A 13,857-nucleotide genomic window follows, 5' to 3' on the forward strand; every position below is an offset into this window, starting at 1 on the left:
TGTAATCTTGTTATTTGTACATGATGTGACTATACACATCACAACATGTAAATAGGAAAATGTTGGGGTTATTTTGTCACTTATTGAGCAGTAGGCTCAGGGCCGTTTTTAGGCATAGGCGAACTAGGCGGTCGCCATCAGCTGAAGGAGCGCCAATGAACGCATATCAGGGGTGTGTGTAAAGGGTGTCACGGCCACCATGAAATATGATTGCCGCTCCCACTGGTTCCCCTAACACTATTGGATCAGAGTCAATTACTGTCTGAATGTTGCATGTAAAGTTTGCATTTGGAGCTCAACACCATTAGATCAGAGCTCGGTCAAAGCTTTGGCAAGGTAACGCTTTTTTTAACCACACAATAAAGCTAAATTCAAAGGCCAATTAAAAAACAGGTACAATAAAAAGTGCACAAATCTGTATTTTGTTGAGAAATCACACTCTGAAATGGGCAGATAGTGTAATATTGCTCGGTGTGTATTTTAGAGGCAAGGCTAACCACACTCACTTTAGCATTTCATGATATTATTATATTTTGACTCTATAAAGCTTTCTTCTCTTACCTTTAAAAGGTGTGTGTTTTTGCGCTTTTGCATTGTTAAAGGATCAGTGTGTACCATAATTGTCCCATATAAAACTTCAACGGCCAATTTAAAAATAGTATAATAAAATGTGCTAATTCACACTATTTATTATCCTTTATTAAACCGCTTTGTCGAATTTAATGCATCTTTACGGGTGGTGTTGAAAGCTGAATCGATTCATTCAGTTCTAATAGTGTCAGGTCATAGCGTTGCGTTATTTAAAGGGGAAGTTCAAGCGTCAATGAGAAACAAAGACCACACTGAATCAATATTTATTCTTGTTACTTTCATGTGACTGGAACAGCTTTTATACGTAGTTTCCAAATTGTATTTGTATATATTTGTTCATAAGAATTACAGTTCCAAAATGGTATGTGTGTATGTATTTGTTAATAAGGATTAAAATTAATACCAGTAATACCATGTTGCTTTTTAAGATTTGGCTGCCATAAGGATTTCGCCTAGGGCGTCAAAGTGGCTAGAAACGGCCCTGAGTAGGCTAGCTGGAGCCATATACCTCTGGTCTTTGTGCTAAGCTAGGCTAGCAGGGGGGTGCGTCAGACAGAGTTATGGCACGAACAGAGATGAGAATGGTATGCAGAGCTGCCAACTCTCACGCTTTCGCCGTGTGACACGCGGTTTTGCCTGTTTTCACACGCACTCACGCCACACATCCAATTTCTCACGAAAAAAAAATAAAAAATTCCGATCTTGGGCCTAGACTCATTCGTTCTTTTCAAACTCCCCGACGGTAAGCTATGTTGTGAACCCTATGCGCTGCTGTCCATGGATATGTATAAGTAGATGCCTCATTAGCGACTGTTTCTTTCTATTGGCCGCTATACGTTTTCGAAATGTCAAAGCCGTTCGTGAACAAGCTTTGTGAACATAATGTTGCCTGTGCGTCTGCAACCGTAGTTATACGCATGCATGTATGAATATATCTGCAACAGACTGAAGCAGAGGATTTTATAGGATTTAGTTTATCATTAATGGTAGATAATTCTGCATATGCTAACAAAAAACTGGTTAAAGATCTTAACATTATCTTAACATCATTAATATTATCATCAGAAAACCCTACAGACTCATTGCTCAGCTTTTAATGAAAGCAGTGAACTCATTATAAACAAGTTAGTTGGAAATAAATCATAAATTGTAAACCAATCAGCAATCAAAATATATAAATTATAAAATTAGTGATAAATTAGCTTATGTGTTTAATAAACACCAATATAGACTATTTTTTCAAACCAAGTTTTAAGTATGCCTAATTATTATGGGTATTATTTGAAAGCTTAAATTCTCAAAAATCATCCTGTTTTTGCAATCGTTGTATAAAAAAAAGCTTTATAAAATGATCAACATCACATAACTGAATTAAAAAAAAAAATTAAGAACAGGGAAAATGATAAAATATAAAATATGATTATATATAATATTCTAGAAACACTATTTGAATGCACATAGCTTATCAATCCAACAGTTAACATTTACAACACTGTGTGTATGTGTAAGCTGTGTAAAAATAGGGTTTTTTCTTTTGCATTCATCTGAATTCGGCAGCAGACTCCCTGAATGAAAAAGCTAAAATATGTCGGTTTCTCTTCTTTAACTACTCTGAAATTTAGTTTAATTTAAGCACTTTCTAAGACCAATGTTTGTTTTCACATACTTTCCAGTCCTTGGTAAATTCAAGAATTCAAGAACCGTGAAGCCTGTTATTAACTAATAAATGTTACGTGTTTTTGTGTAGATCCAAACATTATAATTGCGTGTTAGCTAACATGACATTAAAAAGTAACCGTAGTTGAAAACCTGTAAAATTTACCCAGTTCCTGATCTGCATCTGATACTGATTATGCCTCATTTTTAGTTATTTTTGTATTGCATTCATCTGTTTTATTGCTTGAAAAAGTTGTATTGTTTAAGCACTTTATTTGTTTATGATGGGCCATGTGGTGGGAGGCTTTGCATGAAGAATAATGTCTTTCCCAACTAATCTTGTGTCGTTTTTGGCTGAACATAAATCATTAAGTGATCTTAAGAATACAATTATTCACAACATTCAGTTAAGAATGTAATACCATTCTAATCAAAATATCAATCAACCTACCTAGCTTAATCAACCTTAAACACTGGTCTATGAATAAGGCTTTATTGTGGTACGCCTATAGGCAGTCATTTAGGCACAACAATAGTTTTCTGGTTGAATGTTTAGCTCAAGTCTAGAAAACTCTACAAGTCATGATGCCGAACATGAATCAGAATAAGTTCAGGTATTGCTTATCTTTAGCAGACCACCCCAAAATCCACTAGAATGCCGGAAAATCCCTGGGGGTGGACCTTCAGCTATGTCTGCTTCACAGAATGTAACCAATATTGTCCATCTCCAGTAGGATGCTCATATCAACAGCTTGGGGCCTCCCCACAAACCACCAGAATGCAGGGTATACATGTGGGTACAACATCAAATTAATTCCAATTCTCTGATATCTGAGCCTCCAACTTGTGTGGCTGCGTGCGCGGCGTAATTTTGATCTCCCCTGACAAAATCTCACTCCAAGGTTTTTTGATAAGTTGGCAGGTATAGGTATGTATGGACTTATCTAATTCTGGGGAATACAGTTAATAAGCCAAAGTCCCAAAAAGTAGGCGTGTTCCTTTAATACATTAATACAATTGTAATACAACTATTATTATAAACATGATTATACACTCAAGCTTCCAGTGTTTGTAAATGAATCTTTCATTAGTCTTTGTCTCCCTCTGCTGGTCCAACACAAACACATTCAGGCTCTATTATTCTCTCTGTAACAAAACACAGACCTTTTGAGTTTATACTGTGTTTATAGAAATAAAATGGTTCATCTGTGAATGAGAAACTGTGATTGGCTGCTGTGAAATAAAAGGTGTTTCACTGCCGCCTCATCAGGTCTGTCAGAAGATCGTTGAAATCTAAATTAAGTCTTAATTTATAACAGTGAAGTCACTGTATCTTCAGTCTCTGTTGATTCTGTTGACTGTGAGTCTCTGTAGTGGATCCTTATTCACCATCAGATGATCAGCAGAACATCAGACTCTCCTCTAACACCTAAAATAAAAAACACACACAGTCACATATGCAGTATGAGACATTATGTCTGTCACATCTTTTCATAAGAAAACTGAGCACTAACTAGATACGCTTTATTAATTAATTCTCAAACATGATAATATAGCTTCTATCTGATGCTCAAAGTCACTTTACAAAATCAAAAGGTCATGAAAGGTCACTCACACATCGGACAGCTGAAACAGAACCAGCAGAAATGATCATTACACTCCACTACACATTTCCTTTTATTTCTAGTGAGTAAAACAGCCATTTGAACTTTAAATTAAAATATAATGATGGAAACTGTTACAAACTACTGTTACCTTAGTGTCTCCAGTTTATAAACTGGATTATCCCTCAGATCAGAGAGTAGCTTCACTCCTGAGTCTCCTAGATTATTCCCATACAGATGCAGATCTCTCAGGTGTGAGGGGTTTAATCTCAGAGCTGAAGCCAGAGCAGCACAACCTTCATCTGTGACACCACAACCACTCAACCTGTAGAGAACAATGACACACATTAAGTCTATCTCCAAAGCTAAACATGACCACTTAAACAAAAATAAATAAATAACATAATGCTGTCAATATGAAATATATATAAATACTCATTAGCTCACGGGTTTCAGTCACATGACTTTTTTGTCGCGGCCGCCATCTTTAGGACCTTTGCGTAGCCTCTGCTTGATGAGCGGAAAGATGTCACACACCAAAATAGCGCACCTCACCACCGACGAAAAGCAACGATATGTAAATAAAATAGGTACTTTAGGATTAGATCCTTATTTACTGCCAAGTGAACTGCTGACTCTACTGAAGTCTAGTAAAACCTTGCCAAATTTGGCGTTTGCTGATATTTATATCTACCTCATCCACAATCCCTCTCCGTACACCAGCGAAGCGCTCAAGGCATTCACGAACATTCATGAACAAACAATAACAGCAACACAGAGAATTTTGAGTATTCTCATATTAGGAGTCTTAAATTAGTTAAATAATGTAAGAGTGGACTCCTGTAGATGGTTCAATCTACAGGGTTGCCAGAGACTAAAGAAACGTTATCAGAAAGTTGGAAGAAAACTGTACATTTCTTGTCTATTTCCACCCACTGCAACTCATACCAACGACGGAGATAAGCGCAGTTACAATAGCAAAATATGTGGGAGAGCGTTGCTATAATATGACTATATTGTATTGCAATAGGGAGCACTTCAAAGTCAATACTAAATCAAAACTAGTTAGCACAGTATTTGTAATAGAAAGGATTTAATGACAAAATCTGGTTATGGTTACACTTAAAATAGTTTCAAAATGGATGGATGAGATGATAAACTTATACCATTAATCGTACACAGCATGAATACAATGTTACCTGAGAGATAGAGAGAGAGAGAGAGAGGGGGGGGGGGAGGGGGGGAGAGAGAAGAAGAGAGCAAAGACAAGAAGCCCAGATGACTTCAAGAGCCAGAGGAAAAGAGAGCGAGAGCCACAGTTCCAATCCTTTATCTATTCCTTGACCATGTGACTGAAACCAAATGTATTCTTTTAAACTGACCAATCAGACCAAACTCACACATAACATTCAAACTGAACAATCAGACCAAACTTCCCCCACTGTCACACATAAAGGTGTGGCACCTCATGTGGCCTACAGGCCTGCCTTTTGTCTTCCAGGTCCTTGTGATAAGCAAATGTGTTGACAACAGTAAAGCAAATTTCTTTGTTGGATTTCAAATATCAAATATCTTTGATTATTTTCAATCCCTTCAATAACGTCTTAAATGAACTTTAAGAGTTGTGAGGAAATGAGATGCGCGGGACAGCTGTTCTTAAAGTGACAGCAGCTGTTACGAACTGCTCTGAGACAGAAGGGTTGAGAATCCAATTGCAGCTTTATTTGAGGGCAATCCAGAGGCGTAATCTAAAGTACAGGCAAGGGTCATACACAGACAGGCCGTCAAAACAAAGAAACAAAGAAACAAACAAAACAGGCAGGGACCAGAGGCAAGAGAGTAATCCAGGGAACAGGGCAAGATATCAAAAAACAAGAAACAAGAAAATCAGGAGAATGCTCAGAATTGCAATGTAAACATTTAAACAAGACTTTGCGGTGAGTGAATGAATGACCATGGTATAAATAACAGTAAAGCAAACAGTAAAGCAAATTTCTTTGTTGGATTTCAAATATCAAATATCTTTGATTATTTTCAATCCCTTCAATAACGTCTTAAATGAACTTTAAGAGTTGTGAGGAAATGAGATGCGCGGGACAGCTGTTCTTAAAGTGACAGCAGCTGTTACGAACTGCTCTGAGACAGAAGGGTTGAGAATCCAATTGCAGCTTTATTTGAGGGCAATCCAGAGGCGTAATCCAAAGTACAGGCAAGGGTCATACACAGACAGGCCGTCAAAACAAAGAAACAAACAAACAAACAAAACAGGCAGGGACCAGAGGCAAGAGAGTAATCCAGGGAACAGGGCAAGATATCAAAAAACAAGAAACAAGAAAATCAGGAGAATGCTCAGAATTGCAATGTAAACATTTAAACAAGACTTTGCGGTGAGTGAATGAATGACCATGGTATAAATAGACAGAGACTAACAGGATGGTGAGACACAGGTGAATGCAATCAGTGAATGAGGTACAGGTGAATGTGATCAGTGATAAGTGATGATGAGTCCGGGCAGTGAGTTATGGGAAATGTAGTTTGTGAGTGATCATAGTCTTATGTGTGGAGTGCCCTCTGGTGGCTCTCAAGGGCACTCCAGCTTGTGAACGTTACAGCAGCACTGATGATGATGCCTGTCATTAATGTTAATCACAGAACAACGGGAACAGAGACAAGTGTAGCTTTATTGATGATTAATCTATATTTCATTTATTATTAATGAAGTTAAGAAAGGGGTTTGATAACTATTACATTTCTGTATATGTCTAACAGGGAAGGCCATGGGTAAATAATATAACATTTATTATAATGGGTTTATGTAAAGATTGTTTTAAGTTCACTAAAATTAAAAGTTGTTTTTTAAAGCCTAATAAATGTTGAGATTGGCAGCTTTCAGTTAAACTGTAATGTAACGTCATTAATGTTTCATAGAGACATCAGTGATACTTGCCTTCATTCATAAAAACGTGACAATACAACACATATTTCAAATATGATAAGTCTTTGTTTCCACATTCATTTGGAGAGTAACTGAAATTATTACAATATCAAAATATTAAAAATGTATTAATCGTGATTAATTACAGAAAAAATGTGATTAATTTGTTAAAATGAATGGATTCCCAGCACTACCTAACACACAATCATCCGCTGCAGTTTTCCATTTGTTTGTTAACAGACTGAGAGTCCACTGCTTTTTTGTTTTGGTTGTTTTGTTCATTTATTGTGGATATTTAAAATGTTTTCTGTTTTCAGTGTTAAAGGTCCCATGGCATGGCATTTTTCTATTATTTTATAATGTTTCCTGAGGTGTACTTATATTGTTAGTTTGACTTTTACATCATAAAATGTCATAATTTAGAAATAAAAGGCATTTTTTCAATACTGCTGTTTGCCCTGTGGCTGACTGCCCTGCTTCAAGAGGCGTGTCTGCTGTGAGACTTCAGTAAAAATGCCCACTGTTGTGATTGGCTGACATCTTTGTATTTTAAATGAACGGAGGGGGCGTGGTTTAACTTGGTCTACGAGGCACGAGCTGCTGCCAGAGAGACGGATGGACCTGAGTTCACTTCACATCAGTTCTCAGCATGTCTGAACTGTTGTAGTTACAGCATATACTTCAGGTTATTAGTCTATTTCTAGTCAGAGGGACTGTCACTCATGTCAGAAAGTTAGTAACTTTAGTAAATTATGGATCAGCGCTGACTGGAGACGCGAACCGTTTAGAACGATTCAGTCCGATTTGGTGAACTGATTCGGTTCACTAAAAAGAACAGGTTCAAAAGAAAGATCGTTCGCGAACCGGACATCACTAACGTACCAGAGACGGAGCTCAGCGATCGCTAACAAAGTTATTTATAGTGCAAGTTTATTGTGTTTGTATCTGAGAGTTCTGAATAAACACGAGTCCCAGTCACACCGAGTCCGTCTTCATCATTATTACCAACTTTGTAACACATGCAAAGTACCATTACAGCTGTCGAGATGAACGAGTTAAAAGTAAGTGTTGATAATAGCATTATTTTTAAAATAAAATAAAAGCGTCAGTGACGCGCGTCGAGTACACAGCGCAAACAAAGACACAACAGCAATAATCGAATGTAATCCAGTTTATTGTGGGGCTAGGCTGGCTAGCCCGAATATGCTCACGCTTACCCCCCTTCTGCTTAATCTCACGCCGCGTTTGGTGCCTCCGCTGTGGGCCAGATGCAGTACTGGGGGTCGGGGATGTTGAAGGCCAACGGCCAGTGCAGCCCGAGCTTCGGCGTGTGTGAGGCCGATGTTGAGCAGAAACTCATGACTGTATGCACATTTTAGAACCGGTAGACGCGACGAGGATGTACAAAAACACTGACTCACAAGATAGAAAACACGAAAACACCGTTCTGTCTGGAGAGAGAGAAGCCGCATTGTGTGCACGAATAATAAATAATTAGCTACACATCAGAAATTACTGATCACAAAAAAGACTTCTGTTTTCATTTGTACATCCAAACACTGAGAAACTGCCAGCATTCACTCGTTCACAAGGAATGATCTCTCGAGCGTTTGCATGGGCGTGCCAGATTCTCTGGGCGGAGGAAAGGGAGGTAACCGTTCCTGCTTGGACGTCAAACCAGGAGACTTCAGGATTGGCTCGTCTGGCCTGTCATTTTCTCAAAGGCAGAGAGAGACAGCCAGAACTCGGGTTTACACCGATCAACATTTCTATCCACTTGGGGACAATATTCAGGCTAGGGGAACTCATATTAATGTTGAAAAACCTCATAAAATGAAAATTTCATGCCATGGGACCTTTAAATAGTCTTTAGAAATAAAAGTTTATTGATCGTTGAAAAGGTGCGCCTGCATTATTACGCCATTATCATTATTTTAGATGAAAATGGTCTCAGAACAACGTTTTGTCGCAATAATTTCTTGGCCAATTTATCGTCCAGCAAAATTGATTATCGTGACAGGCCTACAGACCACTGACGTAACGACGGCTCTTTCAGAACAACGCACAGGCCGCACTAACACTAAACTCTGATGTCAAGTAGGGGCCACAAAAAATGGGCGGCGAGTTTGAGAGCCGTCATGAAGGCTTCCTCCATGAGTCAAAGGTGCATGAATGAACACTGAGCTCCTCATTAACCAACAACATCTGGTGTGTTAGCGGACAGATGTGAGATCATGTTCTCTGTCTGTGTGTGTGTGTCTCAGTGGTCTGTTCTGTGTGTGTGTGTGTGTGTGTGTGTGTGTGTGTGTGTGTGTGTGTGTGTGTGTGTGTGTGTGTGTGTGTGTGTGACTGTGTGTGTGTGTGACTGTGTGTGTGTGTGTGAGTGACTGTGTGTGTGTGTGAGAGTGACTGTGTGTGTGAGTGACTGTGTGTGTGTGTGGGTGACTGTGTGTGTGTGTGAGTGACTGTGTGTGTGTGTGTGTGTGTGTGTGTGTGTGTGTGTGTGAGAGAGTGACTGTGTGTGTGTGTGTGTGTGTGTGTGTGTGTGTGTGTGTGTGTGTGTGTGTGTGTGTGTGTGTGTGTGTGTGTGTGTGTGTGTGTGTGTGAGAGTGAGTTTGTGAGTGAGTGAGTGAGTGAGTGTGTGTGTGTGAGAAGATCTGTGTGTGCCACTGGGCCATGATTGTGTACATGTATTTAACTGCACCTATAATGTTTATGCCCCTGTAAATCATTTCTTTTAAGTGGACTTAAATTAATTGTTAAAATGTGTGACTGTGTGTGTGTGTGAGAGAGAGAGAGAGAGAGAGAGAGAGAGTGAGAGAGAGAGAGAGAGAGAGAGAGAGAGAGAGAGAGAGTGTGTGTGTGTGTGTGTGTGTGTGTGTCTGTTATGGGGGTAGATTTGTTGCGTTATTCCAAACAAATAGATTATTATCCACAAATAAATGTAAAGAGATTCACAAAAATTAAATAAATTCACAAATAAATAGAATGACATTTGTGAATGAAAAAATATCCACACATATGTTTTTACATTTACATTTAGTCCAAAGTGACTTACAAATGAGAGCAATAAGAGCAGCTAGAACAGTCAAGGGCAACAGTATGCAAGTGCTGTAACAAGACTCAGTTAATCTAGCACAGAACACACAGGACAGAACTTTTTTAATCTTTTTTAAAATAAATTAGACAGACAGAAAATAAATAGAATGATAAGTGCTATTCTTGATTGGTCAGGTGCTGCTGGAAGAGATGTGTCTTCAGCTGTTTTTTGAAAATGGCTACAGACTCGGCTGCTGGAATTGAGATGGGCAGGTCATTCCACCAGGTGGGGGCGGTCCAGGAAAAGGTCCGTGAGAGTGATTTCATGGCTCTTTGGTATGGCACCACAAGGAGTCATTCACTGGCAGAACGTAAGCTCCTGGAGGGTAAGTCTGAACAAGCGAGTCACAAACACAACTCTGCCTTGCATTCATTTGTGAATCGCTTCCTCTGCATTGGTGGATCTCTTCTGGCACATTTGTAAATCGCAGCACAGCGCGTGGATTTTGAAACATTTCTAGCGTCTACACTCACACAAATCCACAAATAGGTGGACTCCCCCCACCGTCTACTTAAGCCAATCAGATAACGGCCATATTGTGCTGACTAGAGCCATAGAGCTCTCAATAGTTCTAAACAACTCCGCGCTGTCAATCTGTTTGAATAAGATTAAGCAGAACAGACAGCAGTTTCACTGTATTTGCAGCGATTTCTGCCAAATATTAACACAATATGTGCATTGACTTCGATTAGGCTTTACAGTAGCATTTTATTCTGGGGAGAGATAAAGAAAAGACAACGTTAATTTTTCTGGTCATTTTATTTGGATCACACGACAGTACAACATGATTTTACAGCGTTGAGTATTGTAGTCAATCAAGGGCATTTCTGTTGAAAATAATAACCAATCAATCACAGTGTTTCCCACACATAGACTCATTTTTTTAACGCTTCTTTAAAATGTTCAGCTGCATTTCCTTTCCCTGCTCTCCCTCCATCTCTCTGTCACTCACTTGCGTCTCTCGCTCTCAAATTGTCACTCAACCATATACACAATTGCAACAGCAGGTGAAATTCTTAGGTGCAGTTCCGACCAACATAGCAGTCATGACATGACATGTACAACATTTAAAGCAACATCAGATTACACATCTGATGCGCCCACAATTACTCACAGCACAGTATACAGTACAATAAACAATAAATAATTTACACAATGTGAGGTAGTTCTCACGCTTTAAACAATATACACATACTTACAATATACATATACTTTAAACAATATACACTAAACATACATTAAACAATATACATTAAGCTATAATAATAATATACAATGTACAGTATACAGTATTATTCACAAATAGAAATCCGATGTACAATAGATACGCTATATGATAAATAATGTGTATATAATGTGTGTGTATCTACAGTGGGTTGTGCTGAGTGATATTCTGTCCAGTGTGTTATGATCCTGATGGATCAAGAGTTAAGGAGTCTAATTGCTTGTGGGAAGAAGCTGTTCTGGAGTCGGCTGGTGCGTGTTCTGATGCTGCGGTACCGCCTGCCTGATGGCAGCAGTGAGAGCAGCCCATGGCTCGGGTGGCTAGAGTCTTTGATGATCCTCTGAGCTCTCTTCACACACCGCCTGGCATAAATGTCCTGGAGGGAGGGAAGATCACCTCCGATGATGCAGCTGGCCGTGCGCACTACCCTTTGCAGGGCTTTGCGGCTGCGGACGGTACTGTTGCCATACCAGGTGGTGATGCAGCCAGTCAGCAGGCTCTCTATGGTGCTGGTGTAGAAGCGTGTGAGGATGTGGCGGTTCATTCCAAACCTCCTCAGTCGTCGCAGGAAGAAAAGGCGCTGATGAGCCTTCTTCACAACGGCCTCGGAGTGGACAGACCATGAGAGTTCCTCTGTGATGTGGACACCGAGGAACTTGAAGCTGCTGACTCTCTCCACCGGTGCTCCATTGATGGTGATGGGGCGGTGTTCTCTCTCATTCCTCCTGAAGTCGACCACCAGCTCCTTGGTCTTGCTGACGTTGAGGGAGAGGTTGTGCTCCTGACACCATCGTGTCAGAGTGTGCACCTCCTCTCTGTTGGCCGTTTCATCATTGTCAGTGATGAGACCTACCACCGTCGTATCATCAGCAAACTTGATGATGGTGTTGGAGCTGTGGGTTGCCACACAGTCATGTGTGTACAAGGAGTACAGGAGTGGGCTGAGAACACAGTCCTGAGGGGCTCCAGTGTTGAGAGTCAGTGATGAGGAGATGTTACTGCCCATTCTGACCACCTGGCGTCTGTTTGACAGGAAGTCCAGGATCCAGCTGCATAGCAAGCTGTTTAAGCCTAGAGCCCGGAGTTTTCCGTCAAGTATGGAGGGCACAATGGTGTTGAATGCTGAGCTGTAGTCTACAAACAGCATTCTCACATATGTGTTCCTCTTTTCCAGGTGGGAGAGAGCAGTGTGAATTGTAGATGAAATGGCATCATCAGTGGAGCGGTTTTTGCGGTATGCAAACTGCAGTGGGTCCAGTGAGGGGGGGAGAACAGAGCAGATGTGGTTTCTGATTATTCTCTCAAAGCATTTGCTGATGATGGGGGTCAGAGCAACAGGACGCCAGTCGTTTAAGCAGATGATTTTTGACTGCTTCGGTACAGGCACAATGGTGGACGTTTTGAAGCATATGGGGACCACAGACAGGGAGAGGGACAGGTTAAAAATGTCCGTGAAAACTCCAGCCAGTTGGTGTGCGCACGCTCTGATGACGCGGCCCGGAATGCCGTCTGGACCCGCGGCTTTACGGACGTTTACCCGCCGGAAGGATCGGGTTATATCCGCTACAGATACAGAGAGTGCACAAACCTCTGCATCTTCAGCCACGAGCTCTCTCTCCGCGAGGGCGGTGTTAGTTCCCTCAAAGTGAGCATAGAAGGTGTTCAGCTCGTCCGGGAGAGAGGCAGCGGTGTTCATGGTGGAGTTTGTGTTCCCTTTATAGTCCGTGATGGTGTTAATTCCCCGCCACATGCTTCTAGAGTCGGTGGTGTTGAACTGTCCTTCAATCTTGTCCCTGTACCGGCATTTTGCTGCTCTGATGGTTTTCCGGGGGGCATAACTTGCTTGTTTATGCTCCTCCGCATTACCGGAGTTAAAAGTGGAGGTCCGCGCATTGAGTGCCGCGCGAACATCCCCATTTAGCCTCGGCTTCTGGTTAGGGTACAGCCGAATTGTTTTGGTCGGAACAACGTCTTCTACGCACTTCCTGATGAAACACGTTACACTATCAGCGTAGACCTCGATGTCGTCATCAGAGGCCGACCGGAACATCTCCCAGTCCGCGTGATCAAAACAGTCTTGTAGCATAGAGTCTGATTGGTCCAACCAGCACTGGATGGTTCTGAGGGCGGGTGCTTCCTGTTTCAGTCTCTGCCTGTAAGCGGGCAGAAGGAGAACGGAAGAGTGGTCCGATTTGCCAAATGGTGGGCGCGGGAGGGATTTGTAACCATCCCGGAAGGGAGAGTAGCAATGATCCAAAACACGGTTCCCTCGCGTGTTGAAGCTAACATGTTGATGGTATTTAGGTGCAATGCGCTTGAAGTTGGCTTTGTTAAAGTCCCCGGTCACAATAAACGCAGCCTCAGGATGCGCGGTTTCCTGCTCACTCACTGTCCTATACAGCTCCTTTAGTGCCTGGTCTGTGTCGGCTTGTGGGGGAATATACACAGCTGTGATGATGACCGCTGTGAATTCCCTCGGTAGCCAGAATGGTCGACACAGAACCGTGAGAAATTCCAGATCAGGAGAACAGAAAGACTTGATAGAATGTACGTTCCTCTGATCACACCAGGATCTGTTGATCATACAACATACACCCCCGCCTTTGTTTTTCCCTGAGAGATCTTTTACTCTGTCCATCCGATGCACGGAGAACCCCGTGGTTTCGATGGCCGAATCTGGAATCTCAGCAGACATCCAAGTTTCTGTAAGGCAGATAATGCAGCAGTCTCTCGTCTCTCGTTGGAA

The 13,857-nt window shown here is 41.2% G+C and overlaps 1 pseudogene across 1 annotated transcript in view; it reads right to left on the minus strand.

Moving 5' to 3' along the window:
* Positions 1-2,725: 2,725 nt before the first annotated feature.
* The window catches only part of LOC307130044 (protein NLRC3-like), an 86,876-nt pseudogene continuing 75,744 nt past the window's right edge, over positions 2,726-13,857 (minus strand). The window contains exons 7-8 of the transcript in view: positions 4,003-4,176; positions 2,726-3,676 (exon numbers count right to left, since the gene is read on the minus strand). The product of the transcript in view is annotated as a protein NLRC3-like (transcript). The remainder of the gene's footprint in view (positions 3,677-4,002; positions 4,177-13,857) is intronic.

Source organism: Gobio gobio, assembly GCF_949357685.1.
Source record: "Gobio gobio genome assembly, chromosome: 8".
In the NCBI taxonomy this organism is placed as follows: Eukaryota; Metazoa; Chordata; class Actinopteri; order Cypriniformes; family Gobionidae; genus Gobio; species Gobio gobio.